This window comes from Eufriesea mexicana, unplaced genomic scaffold (genome assembly GCF_001483705.2).
Source record: "Eufriesea mexicana isolate 0111107269 unplaced genomic scaffold, ASM148370v2 scaffold2989, whole genome shotgun sequence".
Taxonomy (NCBI): Eukaryota; Metazoa; Arthropoda; class Insecta; order Hymenoptera; family Apidae; genus Eufriesea; species Eufriesea mexicana.
Window position 1 is genome coordinate 146,951 of NW_016911025.1, and position 20,224 is coordinate 167,174.

The window sequence follows — 20,224 nt, forward strand, 5'->3', positions numbered from 1 at the left end:
GAGAATCGTGTGTTTGAGAGTTAGAATTGAGAGAAACCTAGTGTAATCTTTTACTTTGACTAAATCGGTCTTGTTATTTTAGGTGATTTTAATAAGCATGCGCTTTGCTGCTTGGTAACTGTTTTATTTCCTCGGTACTCTGGTAGGCTAGTGTCCCAAAAACGCATCCCTCGCTGTCTTATAGGGCGTGTCTCCTCTCCATCACCTGGTCTTAGGTATCGGTAGTCTCTTCAGCTGAGCTCTGATCCAGACGCCTCAGCTTGGCGTCTAAGCATCCCCTTCTGTGGCTGTTATCCTTGGACCTGGACGATGTCTTCCTAGAACTCCAACCAAGGGCTTTCACATTATTAAAAAGCAGTCGTTGATTATTAGATGCGCAGATCTCTGTCAGCATAGGGTTGTGGAGGTCCTACCCCACGGTTGTTGATGTAGGGCTAGCGCAGGTATCCTCCGTGTCGGCGTAGCTAGGAGGGACGGTAGCAAAAGGAAGGGATGCGTTTCGTCCTGGTCCTGCTATTGGACTCATTAGTAAGGCTACCCTAGCAGGCCCTGCTTTAGATTGGGATACTATTGGAAGATCGGGAAGGGATATATAGGAATTCCAATATCCTATATATAGGAATTGGAGGTTTTTCGAGGACTTTCTCGCAAGTCCTCGAAGTTGGAATCCCTCTAGTGATGATGATGAGAATAATGGTCGCTACAGGGTTAATCCATCATTAATCCTAGACAATTTTAGTCCGATGGCTGACAAAAGCCATCCCTTCACGTCCATACACAGCGAAGAATAGCGCAGAACTGACCACTGTGCAAGAACAAACGCTTGGCTCTCCTATTACTGTTTTATATCGGTTTCAAACGTCAGAGTAATAATGTATGACGTTGTCTTTCAACAGAAACACTCGAGACACAATTATCAGGTAATTAACCAGGCAAACAGCTGATCGATGATCGCGGAAAGAAAGACGAGACCCAGCCAGATGTTCAAAGAATAAGAGATCATCGATGCACACCTGCGAATCGTTAGCTTCTCGATAGCTAACCGATCTCTTCGTCTTCGACACACCTGTTCGACATTTTCATCAACGTCCTGTTCTCTTCGCTTTTTCGTCCGTCCGTTGTCTGTCCACACGCTCACCGTATCGTGCACGAGCGATCACGCGAATTATCCATGCGAATTGTGCTCGATTGTCGCAAGAAGTCCGCGTCGCGATCCGGAGCAGGTAGAAAGGAGCGGCGGCGTCGGTGAATCGGTGATCAGGGTAATAAGGAACGAAATACTTGCGAGCCGTTTCGAAATACGTGGACGCTTTGTCGGTGGCTGTTGGAGCTAATTTTGAAAGGCAGTGACGTCAGTGTGGGCTCGTCGATATGCGCTCGTCGCGACAATCTGACGGGTTTCTTCCAATTTTTAACACTCGAGTCAAATTTTATTCCGAGCTGCCATTCCAGCAGTTATTTAATCCACGCACAGTTTCCGCAAATAGTTATTTTAATCCCAATCCCGTGCACTTTTGCTTAGATCGATTTTTGTGGTGAAATTAAAATTAAAATTCCAAAATTAACATTTTTCGTCGAACCAAGCTTCGAATTTCAGATATATTTAAATTTTGATGAAAGTTTAATAATTCGAAAGGACAAATAATAAGTCATTCTGCTATTTTATTATCTTATTCCACTTCTATTTTTATTCGTCGATATTCCTGAAAATGGTCCAAGTGAGAAATCTAAAAGGAATCGTCTTCAAATTTCTGATATATCTAAATTTTGACGAAAGCTTAATAATTTAAAAGGACAAATAATAAGTCTGTTCTACTTTCATAATCACCGGAACATTTATCGATCTCGTCGATTAAATTTGATCACGTGGCGAGTGGAAGACAGGATTACAGCCTGCTCAGAGGCATCTTCCAGTTATCGATCTCACGCTCGTTCTCGATTTCGAAGGCGCTTCATCATCGAAGTTTCTATCCCGGTTGCTCGTTGTTATGTAAGAACAATGCTTTTCGTCGGGGTCTTTGCTTTTCCTTCCGTATTATCGCATGCACGTTACTATTTACGAATCAAGGTTTGTCGAACGGTTCGCACGTTCCATGTCAACGTTGACCTGCCACAGCTGATGGACTCGTTAAAAATTTAGGCCCGCAATTAGCGTACAGTCGTGGAAAGTTATAATGCTTCCTACAGGCTGGCTCTTCTTTGCCACTGAATAATGTAGTCGAAGATAACCGGGAGTATCGAATATTTATTTTTCGCGCTTCATGCGACGTGACTCATTGCTGACCCACAAGACTTATCAGATATAAAAGAGTTATCGACTCGACGATACGGATACCTTCGATTAAATAACGGGAAAAATATATTTCGTACCCTATCTTTATTTCTCTATAATAAATAATCTATTATTTTAGTTCGGTGTATAAGCTAGGGACTTTTTCGTTTCGTCAAGGCGCCAAATTTGAATCTTTTCATCCATTCGCGTAAGTTAATTCTTATTATATGGTGATTGAAATAAAAAGAAATTATATTTTTATTAATTCTAGCTATTTCTTCTATTATTCATATAAGTTTAATATTAATTAATAGGATTAATAACTTTTGCAAAATTAAGAATTTATGGTAGATATTTAATAATAATTGTTCATGGTTTATGTTCGAATTTAAGTTCTTCAGGTTTATCTTATTTAATTGAAATGATTTATGAACAAATCAATACGGTTTTACATACATCTGATGAATGAATTAAAATCGTGATTATACAGGATTAAGGAAATTTTGCACAATTATGTTAACGCGTTAGAGGATCGTTAAAGGTTAATTACTCTGGAGGAGAAGCAAATATTTTCCCATATTATCCCCTGGAATTGCCCTTTGTATCTCTGTTGTGTCTGAAAACATGACGAATCGACTCATTCTGTGGAAGAAAGATCGTCGATGATTTCTCGGGATCGAAAGGGTAGGAAGGATCGAGGAAGTTCGTGTCCCACGTCGGTAGCAGGTTCTAAGGTGTTTTAGTGCCGGCCATAAATCACGTGTCATCATTAAGCCGACTCGTGTGGTAATTTTTTTCTAAACAAATGAAAATTGATCGTGCATTTCGAATGAAATTTTCAAGATAAATTCGTATCTCTTCGCCATTTATCATCGCGACGAATGCGTTTGATACATAGTTATTGCGCAACTCGGTGTGAAGAACAATTTCATTGTCTATCATTCTCATGCTTGCACGCGCTATGACAGATTCGTTTCCCAGAAGACAACGACGTCGATAATTTTCACGGATAAACGGACGAGATAGGAGGATTTCGAGGAAGATGGGAGAAGGTCGAAATCGGCAAAGAAACGAGCGCGATCGATCGGTCGTGCACGATTCTGTGGAGGTTGAATAATAATCGCTTTATCGGCGACTTATCGTGGCTGTTCAATTAAAACCCGTTTAATCACGGCCAGGGAAACAAAGGTCAGATCGAATCTGATCGACGGCTGCGATACAAATCGAAATTTACGCCACTTTGTAAATCGTGGACACTTCACTTTTGGTGAGTTAACCGACCACTATTACGTTGGATCTGCAGGTTACCTAATCGCGATATCCACAGTTCACGTGGCAAGATACAATTTTATTTATCGACCAATCTCTTGTTTACGTTAGCTTAGGAATTTTTATTGCTCGGATAATAATCGCGGTAAGTGGCGTGAATGTTAAGATGGAATAAAAATTTGTAAGATTTCCTAAAATATCGAATCATTTTTTAATTCGAGAAATATGGAATATAATGTTTATAATATATCTGGGATATTGCTAAGGGTGACGAGAGCTCTAGTTACGTCACTGCCACGACACGAGTTTCCCGACGACTTTAGCATAAGATTGATAAAATCGTGTTGAAAATTTAAAAAAATGCGATGTTTTGGAAAATCCATCATTTTACGCTGTCTCGTCCCGTTTTATTCTGCTACGTCGCAGAGGACAGCTGCCATAAAATCCCAAGGCAGGCCAATCTTGGCTTCTCTCCAGCAGCTTCTTCTTCTGCCCATCCAATTTTCATGACCCCTTCCAAGCTTCCTCTTTTCTTTCTGCGAATTTCGTTTCGATATCCAATCGTTTGTCTCGATGTCTAGCACGTGGTCCTTATTTCCTCTGCATCCAGCCAGTCGATTGACAGAGACGTTACGCGTTTTACGTCATGCTTGAGACATGTCAGAGTCAAACCTCTTCGAATTTATCGACCGGTAACAAGCCGATTTAGACAAGGAATATGCCATTTAAGAAAATTCTGTTTTTTACACCCCGACAAACCTCTTCAAACCTCTTCAAACGTTTGCAAACGTCTTCGAACGCCTTCAAACGTCTTCAAACATCTTCAAACATCCTTAATCTCCTTCAAATCCACGTTTCCATCGACGGAAACGGAGGACTTCGAACTAAATTCCCACCTGTTGCACCTGTCCAACACGTTCCTTTCTTTAACCCATTGATTACGGCAGATTTTGATACGCAGCGGCCGTACCATAGGATAGGAATTGAGATACGACGTGCGCCATTTTTGTGAAAACAAGCGCCCTCCGTGTCAGAAAGCCAAACTACGCCGAGCGCCTATAGGCGACCTTCGTGTCACAAACGCAAAATTTCTAGGCACACCTTCGCGTTACAAACGCAAAATTTCTAAGCGCCCTTAGGCGCCCTTCGTATCACAAGCGCAAAATTTCAGAGCTCCTTTCGTGTCACAAACACAAAATTTCAGAGCCCCCTTCGTGTCATAAACGCAAAATTTCAGAGCCCCCTTCGTGTCACAAACACAAAATTTCTAAGCGCTTTCCGTGTCACAAACGCAAAATTTCTAGTCGCCCTTCGCGTCACAAATGCAAAATTTCTAAGCGCTCTCCGTGTCACAAACGCAAAATTTCTAAGCGCCTATAGGCTCCCATAGTAGCTAAGGGGTTAATTCTGCCTTTCGTCCGAAAAGAAGCGCCTGGATCCGTTTGATCCGCTTCGAAAATATCGCGCTGGGACCTTTCGATCGACGAATCGGCCCGGCCAGGAATGGAAACGGCTAGGAATGGTTACGCCTGGAGGCTCTCGTCGGCGAAATACCATGCAGAATTCCTCGTGTCCCTTTCATCGATCCTCCAATCATCCTCGTGTACGTGCGAGCGCGTGGAGCGGTGTCGCGCGTAAAAGTGGACGCAGGAAAGCGGCGTTCTCTCTTCTTGTTACTTCTCTCCGGCATTACGTAAGCGCAATCGTTGGAGCGTGGACAGAGGCTGGCATAATCTGACATCGCGAATAGATTAGGGGACGTTGATATCGAGCGTGTTCGCCGCTCTTTGCGAGCATGTGCAGTCGTTAAATCGTATTTTTCCCGACAAACCAGGCGAAAAGGGGATGAATGAACAGGCGATGGTAAAACAAGTGTCGGCGCTCGGTTAGACATTGTTGGTTATTTTTCGAAGCGAGACAGTTTGAAAGTTACGATAATAGACGTGTCTGTGCAGTAACTTTAAAAGCTCGGTGTGCTTTAACTTCTTTTAAATTCTTTCCCCAGTACTTAGTGCTGTTTCTGTAAGAATTAGACGTGCGTTCGACGACTTTCGCCGATCAATAGTGTCCCAAGTTACGCGAAATTTACATCGATACCATTTAAGTGCACTATAGAATCGAGGAGTAGGAATATTTTAAGAAGAACGCGAGAAAACGACGACCATGGGAACCCAGACGCCATAAATTTTCACCAATTTCGTATGCAATTAACCATTTCCATCCAGAGGATTCGGTAACTGTCATTAACCTCCAAAGAACGAATATTTTGACAAAACCATGAAAAATATTTGATCGTAAAATTCCTTACGTTAAAAATTTCTGTTAATTTCATAGTTAATTAACCATTCCCTATCCGAGTACTAATTTACCATCACGAATTCATATAAATTAAATATCTCCACAAAAACTCGAGAAATCATTGATCATAAAATTGCGAACACTAGAGAAATGTTCTTTAGTTTCCAAATCGATTAATCATCCTCTACCAAGGCATTATACACATTAAGTTATTACCATACTTCTATAAGGAAGAAATATTTTAATAAAAGCACGAAAAAATTGTCATTCATAAAATCCCAAATGCAAAAGATATTCACCAAATTATAATTAATAAACCACCTTCCATCAAATTACTATAATGGCCCAGGAAAACCAAGTATCTTCACAAAATCATCGTAAAAAGCCATCAACCAAAAAATCCCAAGTGCTGAAAATATTCACCAACTTTTATAATTAACAGATCATCTTCCACCAAATTTCAACCATAACTCACGAAATCCAAAAATCTCGCAAATACGGAAAAATGTCGCATAAAAGCTCGAAGGGCCCAAAGGGGGGGAAAGGACCCATAAGGCCCATAAAGGACGGCACTGTCGGTGGCGTGGAAAGCGAAGCTTCCATAAAATGACGAGACAGTCAGTGCCCTAGTCTCGGCACGCGAATGTGTAACGCGGCTGGATACCACGGGAGATGGACGACTGTGCCTGTGCCCGTGGAGGATTTCCAGCCTCCGCTGGATTCATCATCGGCTCGCACGTGGCACCGCGTGTACCGCGCCGCTGCGGCTCGTGAAAGGCCGCGGCGGATCGGATTGGGTAATCGCAGACGATTTTTTCGCGCGACGGGTTTTGAAATAGGCAGCGCCACGGGGCGAGCACAAAGAAAGCTGGCGAAAAAAGAAGCGAGGTCACGATCGAGATCCTCGCTGATCCTTCCATGCCCGCGAATCCTCTCGATCCCTTCTGCACGCGTGTCTACCTACTACTGGGCAACGCCACTCAGACCCGAATTTTCGTCGCTCGCCACTAGTGATTCTTCGGCGCTAGTGTCGCTTGTCGCACAAAATGGTTGCGATTTCGATGTCTGTCCATTAACTACCTGGCGTGTTGGGTCTCTGTATTCAGTTTCTCTTCTTTGCCAATTAAATTTGGAATATTTGGAATATCGTAACAAGATTTATTATTCAATCTTTATGTACTTTTCACGTATTTGAAATTTATCTTTGCCATGTATTACTGTAATATTGTTAGCTCAATAATTTTGTACAGCGGTGATAGAGCTTTGAGTATTTTTCAGAGGTTTAATTAATTATTTGCCGTCATAGGGTTAACGCTAAATTTATCACCACCTGAGAAACCATTTTTCAAATTTCTATTAAAAATTCTGCATTCCTCATTGGTCACATATCCTCCCGATTTTTTTCTTTTTATTAATATATATATAATCGATATTTCGATACTTTTGACGTGTCTTGCCCATTCGTTTTATTTTCATATTATTTTCGTATTATTTTTAAGCTCGTTTCTCTTTCATAATTTTTCTTCCACGCTGATTTAACCGATCGTAGCAGATCCAGTGGTTAAATTAACCCTTTGTATTCGGTGATTATTTTCGTTACAGAGAAATAGCGATTCAAAGACTTTCTGCTATAACGTCGAGGATATTTTTGAAACGGTAAATAAGGAATCGGATATAAATTAAGACTGAAAATTATTTTATTTCGATATTCCATGCAATTTTAGATTTGGTATGTTAATTAGCATGTGTCTTCGGAATTTGATCAAACGGTGACTTAGACTCACCTATCCCTGAGAGGTGACTCTCAGTCACCATTTAATCATATTCTAAAGATCGACGTTAATTAATATATCAAATTTAAAATGACCCAACGATGTATGGAATGTCGAAGAAAAATAATTCTATGTTTTAATTTGCACGTGATTTCTCATTTACCATTTTAATGTGGAATGTCGAAGAAAAATAATTCTATGTTTTAATTTGCACGTGATTTCTCATTTACCATTTTAAAAATATCGTCGACTCCATGACAAAAAAGTCTTCGAATTACTATTTTTCTGTAACGAAAAAGTCGTCGAGTGCAAAGGGTTAATTTTCTCAGAGATGTATTCGATTGTCCGAGTTTGTTAAGTATAAGAACACGAGCACGAGAACTCGAAACGAAATTACCCTTTCATAATACGCGGCTTACACGTCCATACAATGACGAAATATCGGATAATTACTTAGAATTAACAGAACGATCTTGCCTAGACACGAAAAATAAATATTATTCCATTTTCTCTTTCCTCCTCCGATTCTTCCACCGATCATCATCAAAGGTTACAAAACGATTTCTTGAAATACTCGTTCCCGCCGGTTTCTTACGAGTTTTCTTTCCCAAGTAACCAGTTTATCGACACTCGTCTATCCGCGAATTTCATTTGAATTTAAAACAGCTTTAGTCGCTTGCAAATCAAGATGTATCGGGCAAATAAAATTCCTCGAAACGGTAATTGCTTGGCAAAACAAACCGTGTACTCGGCGCATACCGGGAACAGGCAATTTCTCGAATTTCTAAAAAAGAAAAAAGAAACGATAGCATCGAATAGAAATCAACGTTTGTCCATTATCGAACGATCCGCGAGTATTTCGCGGCGTCGTTTAGAAATTTTCAAAACCCTGCTCGACTTGGGAAATCAAATTCCCGTCGTGGGAACGAAGGGTCAAAGGTCGCGAGGATAAAAGAGTGGAAATTTGAGGAAAATCTTAGAGGTTATGTAGACACGTGGTCTCCGCGAACCTTTTTCGTCGCTCGAGGCGAATAAACTCGACTTCCTCGCTGAGAATATCGTGGATGGAAAAGCAATTATTCCCTAATGCAAGAACAATAACGTTCTTCGGACGTTTTAACCGTGTTCCGCCCACGTTTCACCCATATTCGAACTTTATACGGAAAATAAACGAGGAGAGGAAAAGTCGATGATTTTTTCATCGAATTTCCGATCGGAATCTATTAAATCTCTCATAAGGAATATTAGGTGAGTCGAAAATTCTGATTCTTTAAAAATTTTGTATATTTATTGGAGACTTTGACCATACATATTAAAGTTATTTCTTTAATATTAAGAAATATTTAAAATATTTAGTAATATTAAAAATTATTTCTTTTATAGAGTGTAATCCTATTTTCCGGAGTGAAAGCACTAAATCTACAAAGTTTACTTTTTTTATCTATAATTTTATTCTTCAGGGTAAAATTTTTCAAATTTTGACGATACATTCTAAAGTTATTTCTTTAATATTAAAAAATATTTAAAATATTTAATAATATTAAACATTATTTCTTTTATAGGGTATAATCCTATTTTTCGGAGTAGAAACACTCAAATCTACAAAGTATATTCTTTTCATCTATAATTTTATTTTTCAGGGTAAAAACACCCCTTATATATTTAATATTTAGGTGTCTTCGTAATAATTTTCGAAATAATTTTCCTTCCTTTTGAAGATTTAAAAAAATTCATAAAATTTAAAAGAATCGGAATTTTCGAGTCTCTGCTCAATCGATATTTCGAATCGATAAATTCGATAATCACTGATTAGTTAGTTATCTGTTTATCATTAAATGCATTCCCTGATTTAACATCTGACTTTATCTCGCCAGTTGTATTATGCGAAGTAATATTATCAGTTTACAACTGTCTGATAATTATTTACCGATTCGATCGTTGTTCTTTGATCGTCGTAGAACGATGTAGCTCTAATATCTGTTAACATACACGGATCGATACGATAACGGTGAAAAATCGCCGGTGAAAACCGGAACTAGAAAACTGCCTTTGTTTTTCCATCTAGTAAATGAAAGCGATTATATTGCGATTAATCCTAACCTTCGAAACATTATTGCGTACGCAGAGATACATTGCCCGCTCGGGATTTCCAGTTCTCGTGGGATTATTCAACTAGATAAAATTAATTCTCCTTTGTTTAATCGTACTTTGCTCAATCGAGAAAAATCCAATCTGCGTTTTATTCTCTCCAAATGTTTTAATTCATAAAACGGATAAAATTAATATAATACTCCTGTATAATTTAAAATAAAAATTGTTAAAGAGATTATGACGTAAAGGAATAGTAGTCAGTGGAAAAGGTGTAAAACTATATAGATCTTTATTGAACAGGTGAACGGTTAGGTCTGTTTAGGACCACGCAGGTCACAGGACGTTTCCAGAAAACAGGAAACAAAAGACAAAACGCAGGGGAAGAAATCGCCCCTACAGGATATAGAGTTTACTTTATTATTTAATTTTTTACATGCTAGGATATAGAGTTTAATTAGACTTAGTTAGAGTTTAACTTTAGTTAGAGTTTACTTTACTGTTTAATTTTACTACAATAAGAATCAAACTGGAGGACTTTATTATTTTATTGCACAGAAATAGTGCAACGAAACCAAGAAATCTTTTGATTAAAAATTAAGAAAATTAGGATATTGGATTGCCCCATAGGTTTGGTCAAATTTTCATAGCACGTAAAATTATTTTCAATATAAAAGAAGGATTCCCTATTTATATCTAAAATACCAAGAAACGTTTCTTTTCGATCCCCTCGATATTTAACGCGTATATTAAAATTGGAAAGAATTAATTCCAAATTCGAGAAATCTTAGAGGATAAATAGACTGCGGGTGGAAAAGGGACGTGTCACGGATAGAAATCGTGCAAATAACATCGTAAAGTTTGATTCCACCAGTGTCTCTGTGCTGCAGAGACGAATATTGGATTAGGGCCATAAGATTGGCCAAATTTTCATAGCACGTAAAATTATTTTCAATATAAAATAATTTTCAATATAAAAAAGCGATTCTTTATTTACATCTAAATTACCTATATTATATTTAACACGCACATTAAAATTGGGAAGAATTAATTCCAAATTCGAGAAATCTTAGAAGATAAATAGACTGCGGGTGGAAAAGGGACGTGTCACGGATGGAAATCGTGCAAATAATATCGTAAAGTTTAATTCCACCGGTGTCTCTGTGCTGCAGAGAGGAAATGCAGGGGGGAAATGCAGAGGGAATGGAAAAACTTGGAAACTTAGTTCTCGGTCGCGCAATTTAGAAGCTTGGAACGCCGTGGAGCGCTCGAATCCGTACGGCACGTAATCGGGGACGTTGATTGTCGCTTACGCATTAATTTAGAAACTCTGCTTGCCGGTAAAATGTCTCGTCTCGCTGCACGTGGGCGTGAAACGTTTTACCAATCGTGCGTTTGTTCCTCGCGACATTTCCATACAGATAGAACGGCAGTGCTGTGTTACGTGTGCTGCGCCGATAGAAAAGTCCTCTATCGCGATCTTGTTACTCGAACACGATTTACGCACTCGGTTTCCCGTACGCTATCGATCGCGGTACTTTCCTTTTTCGTTTCTCCATTTTAGATGCTTTCTGTGCCACCAAATCGGCGGAGATAATTATTTAGGTAAGAAATCGTCGAATTATATTTTTACACGATTGATCATTAGTTAATCTCGGTGAATTCAAGTTGAGTCAATTTTAGAAATTAAAATTTAAAAATTTGGAAATAAATCTATGAAGTTCGAAAATTTAAATTCGAATTGGAAGATTCCGTATTTGGAATTTCGTAAACGCGAGTCGAAAACAACCGTACGTTATAATTAGTCGACAGCTGGATTTTTCTAGAGGTTGCTCTATTCTTTTTTTGTCAGCAACGATAAACGAGAACTTTAATTAAGAACGCATGTCGAATCGTGTAGCTTGATAAGTGTTTCAGCAAACACGATGCTTTATCGCGCTCGATATTCATTCTCGCGTTATTTTTCTACAATATTTCTCGTTCATTCTTGCACTTGCTTTTTTACATTCCCTTTTATATCGTAATTTCATTCCATTTTTAGCACGCCTCGTAATTGATCGTTATCTCGCTTGTACACTTAAGCTGCAATCTAATTTTCCGCCACGTGTCGTCTATTTATTTTTCCACGAAAACATCGACCTCTCGAACTCGTAATCTTATCGAATATTCGAATTCGCTTTTCGAAAACGTCTATTCGGATTTCACGAAAATTTCAAACTCCGCGATTTCCTCCGATCGAGAATTTTGTCCATCTAATTCGGCAAATAGCTTTAAGTAATTGAAATGAGGTTAAAAAATATACAGCTATTTAGGATCGATAGTAATCTCAAAATTTCATTTATCTAATTACACGTTAACTCCATACAGAAAAAGAAAAAAAAAACACTCGTAGATATCGGTAAAAAGATAATCGAACCTCTAAAATTCGTCGGTGGGTTATCGTGGGCGTGCGCGATCTGCGCAGGCGCCCGCGCACGCGCGGTGGCCGCTCCATTGCGTGCGGCTCGTTCACGTGCAGTGGCGCGCGTACTCAAACGCGTACGCTAACCGTAGAAAGGCAAGGCCTTGATATTTCGTATAATATGCTTTGAGAATTATTCGCAGGGATTGGTGCAGGCCTGGTTTCACTTCTCCCTCTTTTTCTCCTTTCCTTTCCTCTCTGTTTCTTTGTTTCTCTCTCTCTTTCTCTGTATCTCGTCACGGTGAACAGATTCAAAGGTCTGTCGGACAAAAGTATCACAATACGAGCACACTGGCCGGCCGAGATCGGACGCTACCAGCCGTGAAACTAGCTGCAACAATGGGAAAAAATGTAACCTGCTTAGACGTGGCTAATTGTGCTCCTCCTGCGCGCAAAGGACGCACAAAGGGATCCCGTGTCTCGCGTTGGCCGAGTAATTACCTTGCCGGCCAGCTGCTTGGATTACCGGCGAATTAACGAGAACGCTTAACACGGCGAGTCACTTGATCTTGAAATTTATCGGATATCCTCGACCGTAGTACCTTGCGAGGTTCCTCTTATCGACTCGGCGAGGTCGGCCAAGCGATACCAAGTACTTACACGCTTCTCCATACGACTTTGGTCGCCAGGATTGTGCATTGTTTGTAAATGCAATGGCGGCAGTCTACGACGACGTCAGGTCGTTCGGGTCTCAATCGTGGCGGATTGCTCGGAATTATTTCGATTTAACCACAGCGGGCTCGTTGTTATCGATACCGCTTAAGCATTTGTCGATGTTCGGTAACTTGATCGATCTTTCAAATCATAGTATTAAGGAAAGGATGAATTTTTTTAAAATAAATCAATCGCTAGACTTCGCATCGTTCGATTTAATCTAATTTAATATATTTCTTCATTGGTGAATAAAAATAATTTATACAGAATTATTATTACTTTATTATCTATCGCAGTATGTTACCGGTTTGTTTGTATTGTTTATGCTACCGCGATTAATAATGCCGGAGAAATTTCGTCGTCCAACTTTCTACGAATCGATACCACGTCTGTTTAACCGGTTCATCGGTTACCTAGTGTGCAAGAACGATGGAAAAACCGGTTTGTTAAAAATCGCGCTATCTGGCCTGCCTAATTTGGACTTGTTTAAACGTCGAATTATCTAGATTTTTCCACTGCCGCGAAGCGTGAAGTTATCTGACGGTGTTAATTAAACGTTTTAGGAGGTTTCGCGGCGGAAAATGTTTCAATCCACGGTGTTTGCTCGGCTATTAGAAATTGGATGTATCGATAAGGTTGATTTCGGCGGAAGCGAAGACGATAGCCATCGCGGTTAGTCGCGTTTCAGATGGAATAACGTCGGCTCTCAGCTTTCCGTTTACTCTCGATTTCGTTTCACCGTATGAAAATTAATGTTGCAGGAAGATTAAAACCGTTTCTACGAAAGCCGACTGATTAATCGCGCGCAAACCGATGCAGTGATATTTCACTGCTGCTATACGTCTGACTTGTACGAACTACATGCATTTACCATAATCCAACTGCCGCGATTAATCAGATACAGTCATCGGTTCTCAATTTCACTTTGCTGTATCGTTTAACGATTATGCTCGCCGAACGAACCAACAGAAACCTCGGCTATTTCAACCGAATTTTTACACTCTGGCACACTGAGATCTGCTCCACTGTGCAACCTATCCACACGCTTTATCAAACACCTCCGCGTTTATTCCCGCCTTTTTATTCATCTCTCCCGCCTTTCGATAAATCATCGCTCGCGCATAAGTAATACCAGCATTTCCATATCAAAGAGATATCCATCGAATCGCTAGACACCTTCTCTTTCATTCGCAAATTTTTCATATCCCCTTCGGAAACTCTCCATTTGTCTTTTACACCTTTCAGTAAACCACTGTGCCGGTATAACAAATACCGCCATTCTCTTACCGGACATAGCTATCTATTTACCAAACGCCTCTTTCATTAAAAATCTTTTAATCGTATCTCACGATTGAAAATTCTTTCCTCGCCTTTTCTATCTGTACTTGGTAAATCGTGTTTATGAAAAACGTTATTATTGCTGTGGTAATTTTTAAACACGTCGATTGGAGATTTTTAATTTTGAAACACGTCCTCTCTGTCATTACACTGTTTGAATTTCCCGCCTTAATTTAGGTGACTTAATTAACGACTTAATTTTAATTATTGGAAATTTTAGTTTCGTTCTGCTCACCTTTCGATAGATCGATATTAGCATTCGCGGAGTTGCTGAACCTGTTCTCGATCGAAAATTTTAAGTATGTTCTTTAAGTCCTGTTTCAAAAATCATTCCACAAACCACGATAAATATTTATGGAATAGCTGCGTTTCCATGTCAAAGCGGGATTCAACGATTTCCTAAAAAGCTTGAGAAATTCGAAACATCCTTTAGAACTCTGCCAAGATTCGTCTTTTTCAGCGTTGGATAGAGCGATTGGATCGAAATGATCGGTATGAATGGAAGAAATCGATTCCTGTGGCAGAGAGATATTTATCGACTCGAATTCGCGCGCATGAATTTCATGAATTTTCACGCGATTGCGGAAATCTGCAGAGACACCGCGTCGTATCGATCCCTATCGATCACGGACACTCGGCCGATCGAGACGCTCGAGCACGATCGCGATTGAGCGGTTAAGTCGAAAATCGCGTCGTTATCGCGGCCCTTTTCGAGATTCGAGCCAAATAGAGGCGTAGGCCGGTGCACGGGGTGCGCTGCCAGCACGCATGATCGACAAATTGATCATTCGATGGAATAACTCCGCTTGTCTACGCTCGCTTGCGCAACCAGGTGTCCACATGCGCTCGGTGGACCGATAAGTCGACGTACGCAATCACTGCGTCTCATTTTGTATTCATTTATTTATTTATTTCATTTTTTCGTGACATTTTTATCTTCTTTGCTGGTCGAACGGAAAAATTCGAGGTTATCGGGGGGGTTCGCTGTTGGGTGGAGTTGAAGGGACATTTGTGTAGCTGGTAAGGAGTTGGAGGGAAGCGTATAGGTTATGTTGCGTATAGGTTATGTCGCGTATAGGTTATGTCGCGTATAGGTTATGTCGCGTATAGGTTATGTCGCGTATAGGTGGATGTTGAGGTTCGATGGATGTATTGGCAACTGGAAATGGTAGAAATTGCTCGGATCCTATGGAATAAATAAGGAAATTAGCGAGAAGTAAGAATTCTAGGTTAGAAATAGTAAAACTTGCAATTTAGGATCTTCGGTGATCAGAGATCGAGAGAATTAGAAATTTTTAGCAACTTATTAGGATTGGGAACTAATTGGTTGCAATTCTTGCGAAAATTCAGTCATATACTTCATATGATGATGATACTTCAATATCTGTTATACACTTCATATAACACTTCAATAGATTCTGTCCATAAAAATAAAAAATACAGATGAAAAATCGAATAAGATAAAGTAAAGAAGAAATCTTGACAATCGAAGCTAAAAGAGTATCTATGAAACGAATCTTTTAATAAATTCAATAAATCCAAATAATCGAGGTGAAATAAAAATATCTATAAAAATATACAAACACACGTACTATTTAAATTTAAAAAATAAATAAAGCAAAAGTAAATAAAGGATCCAGGAAAATTAATGTAGCATATGCATGTTCGACTAACGGATAAAATTTTTAGAAAATGGGTCAAATCCAGATCGGAGTTAAGCAAAAGTTAATCAAAAATTTGTGCGAAAAGGACACTAATTTAAAAAAATTCTTCGAAACGAAGACGAATCTTGGAAAAATTTGGAAAAATCACGCGCGAGTCTCGCGAGGATGTCGCTAGTTAGACACAAGCCAATTCCGTGATCTACGGATCATTTAATAAGTCAGTTTCGTGTCTGACAGTTGATCTAGAGGAATTTCATAATCGCGATCTAGTAGAATTCCACGCCTGGCGATTCCGCGATCGCTTGGAGCGCGAGGAAGAATCGCGCCGCGCCACGCGATCGTCTCGTGAACCGTTTTTATCCGAAAACAGCCTATCTGCCACACGGACAAATATTTTTCGCCGAATCCGGCGAGCAGAGCGATGAACACGCGGTTGTTTGCGAGCTCACGCATCGTGTCGGGGCCGATAAACGCTCGAAACGATCCCGATTGCCCGGTTTTCGCTCCGTGCACGCGATTCGCTGCTAAGGGAGCAAGATTCCCTCGCAAAACACGGCTGCGTTCGTGGAAAATCATTTTTATTGTCATTTTCCATCCGCCTCGATTTTTTTTCCTCTTTATCCTTCCGTTTCTCCACTTCCTATTTACTCGTCTCGTTTGTTGTTATTGCGCGCAGCTCATGATGCGTTATCGGGAGCTTCCGGTTCTTCGTTGGTCAGATGACGATGATTAGTTATCGAATTCTTGCACAATTCCGTGAACACAACGATAAAAGCTGAACGGATGCTCGGTATGCCTAGGAGAATGATTCCGCTTCGAAATATCGGCCACGATGGGCTTTTAGGATTGCTTTTATGGACGTCGTTAATTTTACGCTTCTCTCGCGAGCGTTTGGAGGTTAGGACAAATTTTTGTATCTTCTAATGAAATTTCTTTCGATCGGAACGACGATGGAGTTGTTCATTCTCAATGACAACGAATTTTGATGGAGTCGATATAAAATTAATAATTAATTAGCTGATTTATCAGAGGAAGAATTATTTTTCTTTTCCGAAAATTATTATTAATTATTCTGGGAATTTATTCTTCCAAAATTGATATCTTTAGCTTTCGACAACAGAATAGAATGCTCAGTTTCGTTGACAAAGAATTTTAATGCTGTGGATATAAAATTAATAATTAATTAGCTGATTATAGGAGAAAGAATTATTTTTCTTTTTCGAAAATAATTATTATTAATTATTTTGGGAATTTATTCTTCCAAAATTGATACCTCTAGCATTCGACAACAGGATAGAATGCTCAGTTTCGTTGACAACGTATTTTAATATAGTCAATATAAAATTAATAATTAATTAGCTGATTTATCAGAGGAAGAATTATTTTTCTTTTCCGAAAATTATTATTAATTATTTTGGGAATTTATTCTTCCAAAATTGATATCTTTAGCTTTCGACAACAGGACAGAATGCTCAGTTTCGTTGACAACGTATTTTAATGCAGTGGATATAAAATTAATAATTAATTAGCTGATTATGGGAGAAAGAATTATTTTTCTTTTTCGAGAATAATTATTATTGATTATTTTGGGAATTTATTCTTCCAAAATAGACACCTTTAGCTTTCGACAACAGAATGCTCAGTTTCGTTTATAATGAATTTTAACGCAGTCTATATAAAATAATAATTAATTACCTGACTATGGGAGAAATAATTATTCTTCTTTTTGGAGAATAATTATTATTAATTATTTCGGGAATTTTATTCGTCCTTAATTGATTCCTTTAGCTTTCGACAGCAGGATGGAATGTTCAGTTTCGTTGACAACGTATTTTAATGCAGTGGATATAAAATTAATAATTAATTACCTGACTATGGGAAAAATAATTATTCTTCTGTTCAGAGAATAATTATTATTAATTATTTTGGGTATTTTATTATTCAATTTCCTTAATTGACACCTTTAGCTTTCGACAGCAGGATAGAAATTTTAATATACATTAGCAATCGATACGAAGGATTACGTTATTTTTCCAATAGCTTTTTACACCCTTTCGATATTGCAACTCCTTTGCCGTTTTTAAAAAATTTGATTAAGCACTGATCGAAAAGCGAGGCAGTTAATTGCAACAGCAGAGAAATCGAATGAAATAAGCTGTTTGCTTGAAAATTAACCCGTTGACATCGCCGCTCGATAAATGCCGATAGAGCTGATTCGCGAAACATGATGCAAGAATGCAAATAAACTGTTAATTAACTAAATAATTGTATGCGTCGGAAGTGAACGAAGCTAAAAAGGAAAAAAAAAAGTATGTAACTGTTATCGAACGTTAGACTATAGCTCGAGTTCATACACTGTCGACGAGAAGTCATTTTTTCATTAACTCTAATTATTCGTGCGTGAGCTTCAGCCGGTAAACAAGAAGATTCGTCCAAACGTCTGTTTCGTTGGCTCGATAACGTAATATCGTCACGAGACAAGGAAAAATCCAAAAATACGAGTCCCTGATTCGACGTGATTTCGTAACATTCACCGAGTAATTATTCAATTCGACAGCTCGAATTTTTAAACAATCCTGTTACAAGGACGCGTTAATTATTAGGTTATTCACACGTGGGCAGAGCTTTCTCGTGTGTGGTCACGGTGGCCATTTGAAGCCAGAGTATCGCTATTATTTGGAATAATTAAAATTAAATAAATATCGTCGATTAAGAAATTTTGAACAATACTGTTCATTGTGTAACGATATTAAAAATATTGAAAAAGCGAAGAAAAAATTAATGATTAAAAATTTTAACTTAAACACGATATATGGTACAGATTGAATGGTATAGTAATCTATGATCAAAATTCTATGACTGTGTGAATGAAAGTTGTATAAAATTTGCATGACAGTCAGAGCGTCAAACGAGAAGCGTAGAACCAGCTTAAAGGTTAACTCGATTTCTAATGCTCGAATTTTTCTAAGTCATCGTGTGCGTGCGTTGGAGTGACAGGGGACTTCTGTGAAATATATTCGCGATAAGTTTGTTTTATCACCAATGGAGGTTACGAAGATACTCGTTTATCCTTCGTAACGAGTTGATTTGTCGGAGAAACGAGCGGGAAAGGAAGAGAGAGAAATTTTTCAGAAAATTCGAAAGTTAGGTGTATCGTGTTTAAATGTTAGAATTTATTATTTTCAATTGTTAGAGTATTTTTTAAATACTCATTTTTGCAACGAGGTTTTAAAGTAGGCCGAAGAATATTAATAAATAAATATAAAGAATTAATAATAAAATTAATTAGAATACAATATAGCGAATAAATAAATTCGAATAATTTGCATAATTTGTATATTTTATTTTCCATATAGGGTATTCTCGGAATATTTTCCAAATCGTTGAATTTAAAGATTTATAATTAAGATATTTACTTAATTTTATTATTTTCCATCGTTAAAATATTCTTTAAATACTCATTTTTGCAACGAGGTCTTAAAATAGACCGAAGAATATTAATAAATAAATCTATCAAATTAATAATAAAATTAATAATCATACGATATAGCGAATAAATAAATTCGTAAATTAATTTATAAATTTTATTTTCCATACAGAGTATTCTCGAAATATTTTCCAAATCGTTGAATTTAAAAGTTTTTAATTAAAATTTTTCGGTTTAATATGAACTGATACTAAACTATTCTTATTCAACGTTATAATTTGCAATATAATTTAAAAGTGCCTGTCACGGTGTATCTTACATCACGTTGTACTTGTTAAAATCGTTCATCCGAGTTAAAAAGCCAAGGAATGCAGCGCTAAATATTAACATATTACTGAACAGTTCCCGATAAAATGCGATTAATTTTTTGCCCGACATAATTTGTTAATTTTTGCAATTTGAAATTAGTGTTATGCCCGCCGTATCTTTTCCGTAATAACGCGTAACGAATTATTATTCATTCACTCAGGTTTTTGCAACGTTTATTTCTGGACGTAGTAAGAAATACCCTTATTTTCTTTTTCAGGTAAGAGCATGCAAATAATTGCTAAACATCGGACCGGCCGGTGGTCAACGATCGTGAAAGGTAACATTTACCCACCCATGGAATAATTTATTTACCTCGGTACGTAGCAATTTACACGTTTGCATATTTTACTCGCGGCTTATTCTATATTTTCATTATGCCCGATTCGACGATCATTTATATAAATTGTCCTTGCTGTCGGCGAAATTGTGTCAACGTACATGTATACTCGGTTGCCGCGTTGAACCTTTTGCTGCCAACCGGCCCATATGTCGACCTCGATACATTGAATATATATTATTAATTAAATATTTTACGTTTCACGTTTGAACTCGATGAAAGCAATAACAATAATTAAATCGCCTTTCATTATTCTCCATATTTGAAAAGGGTAA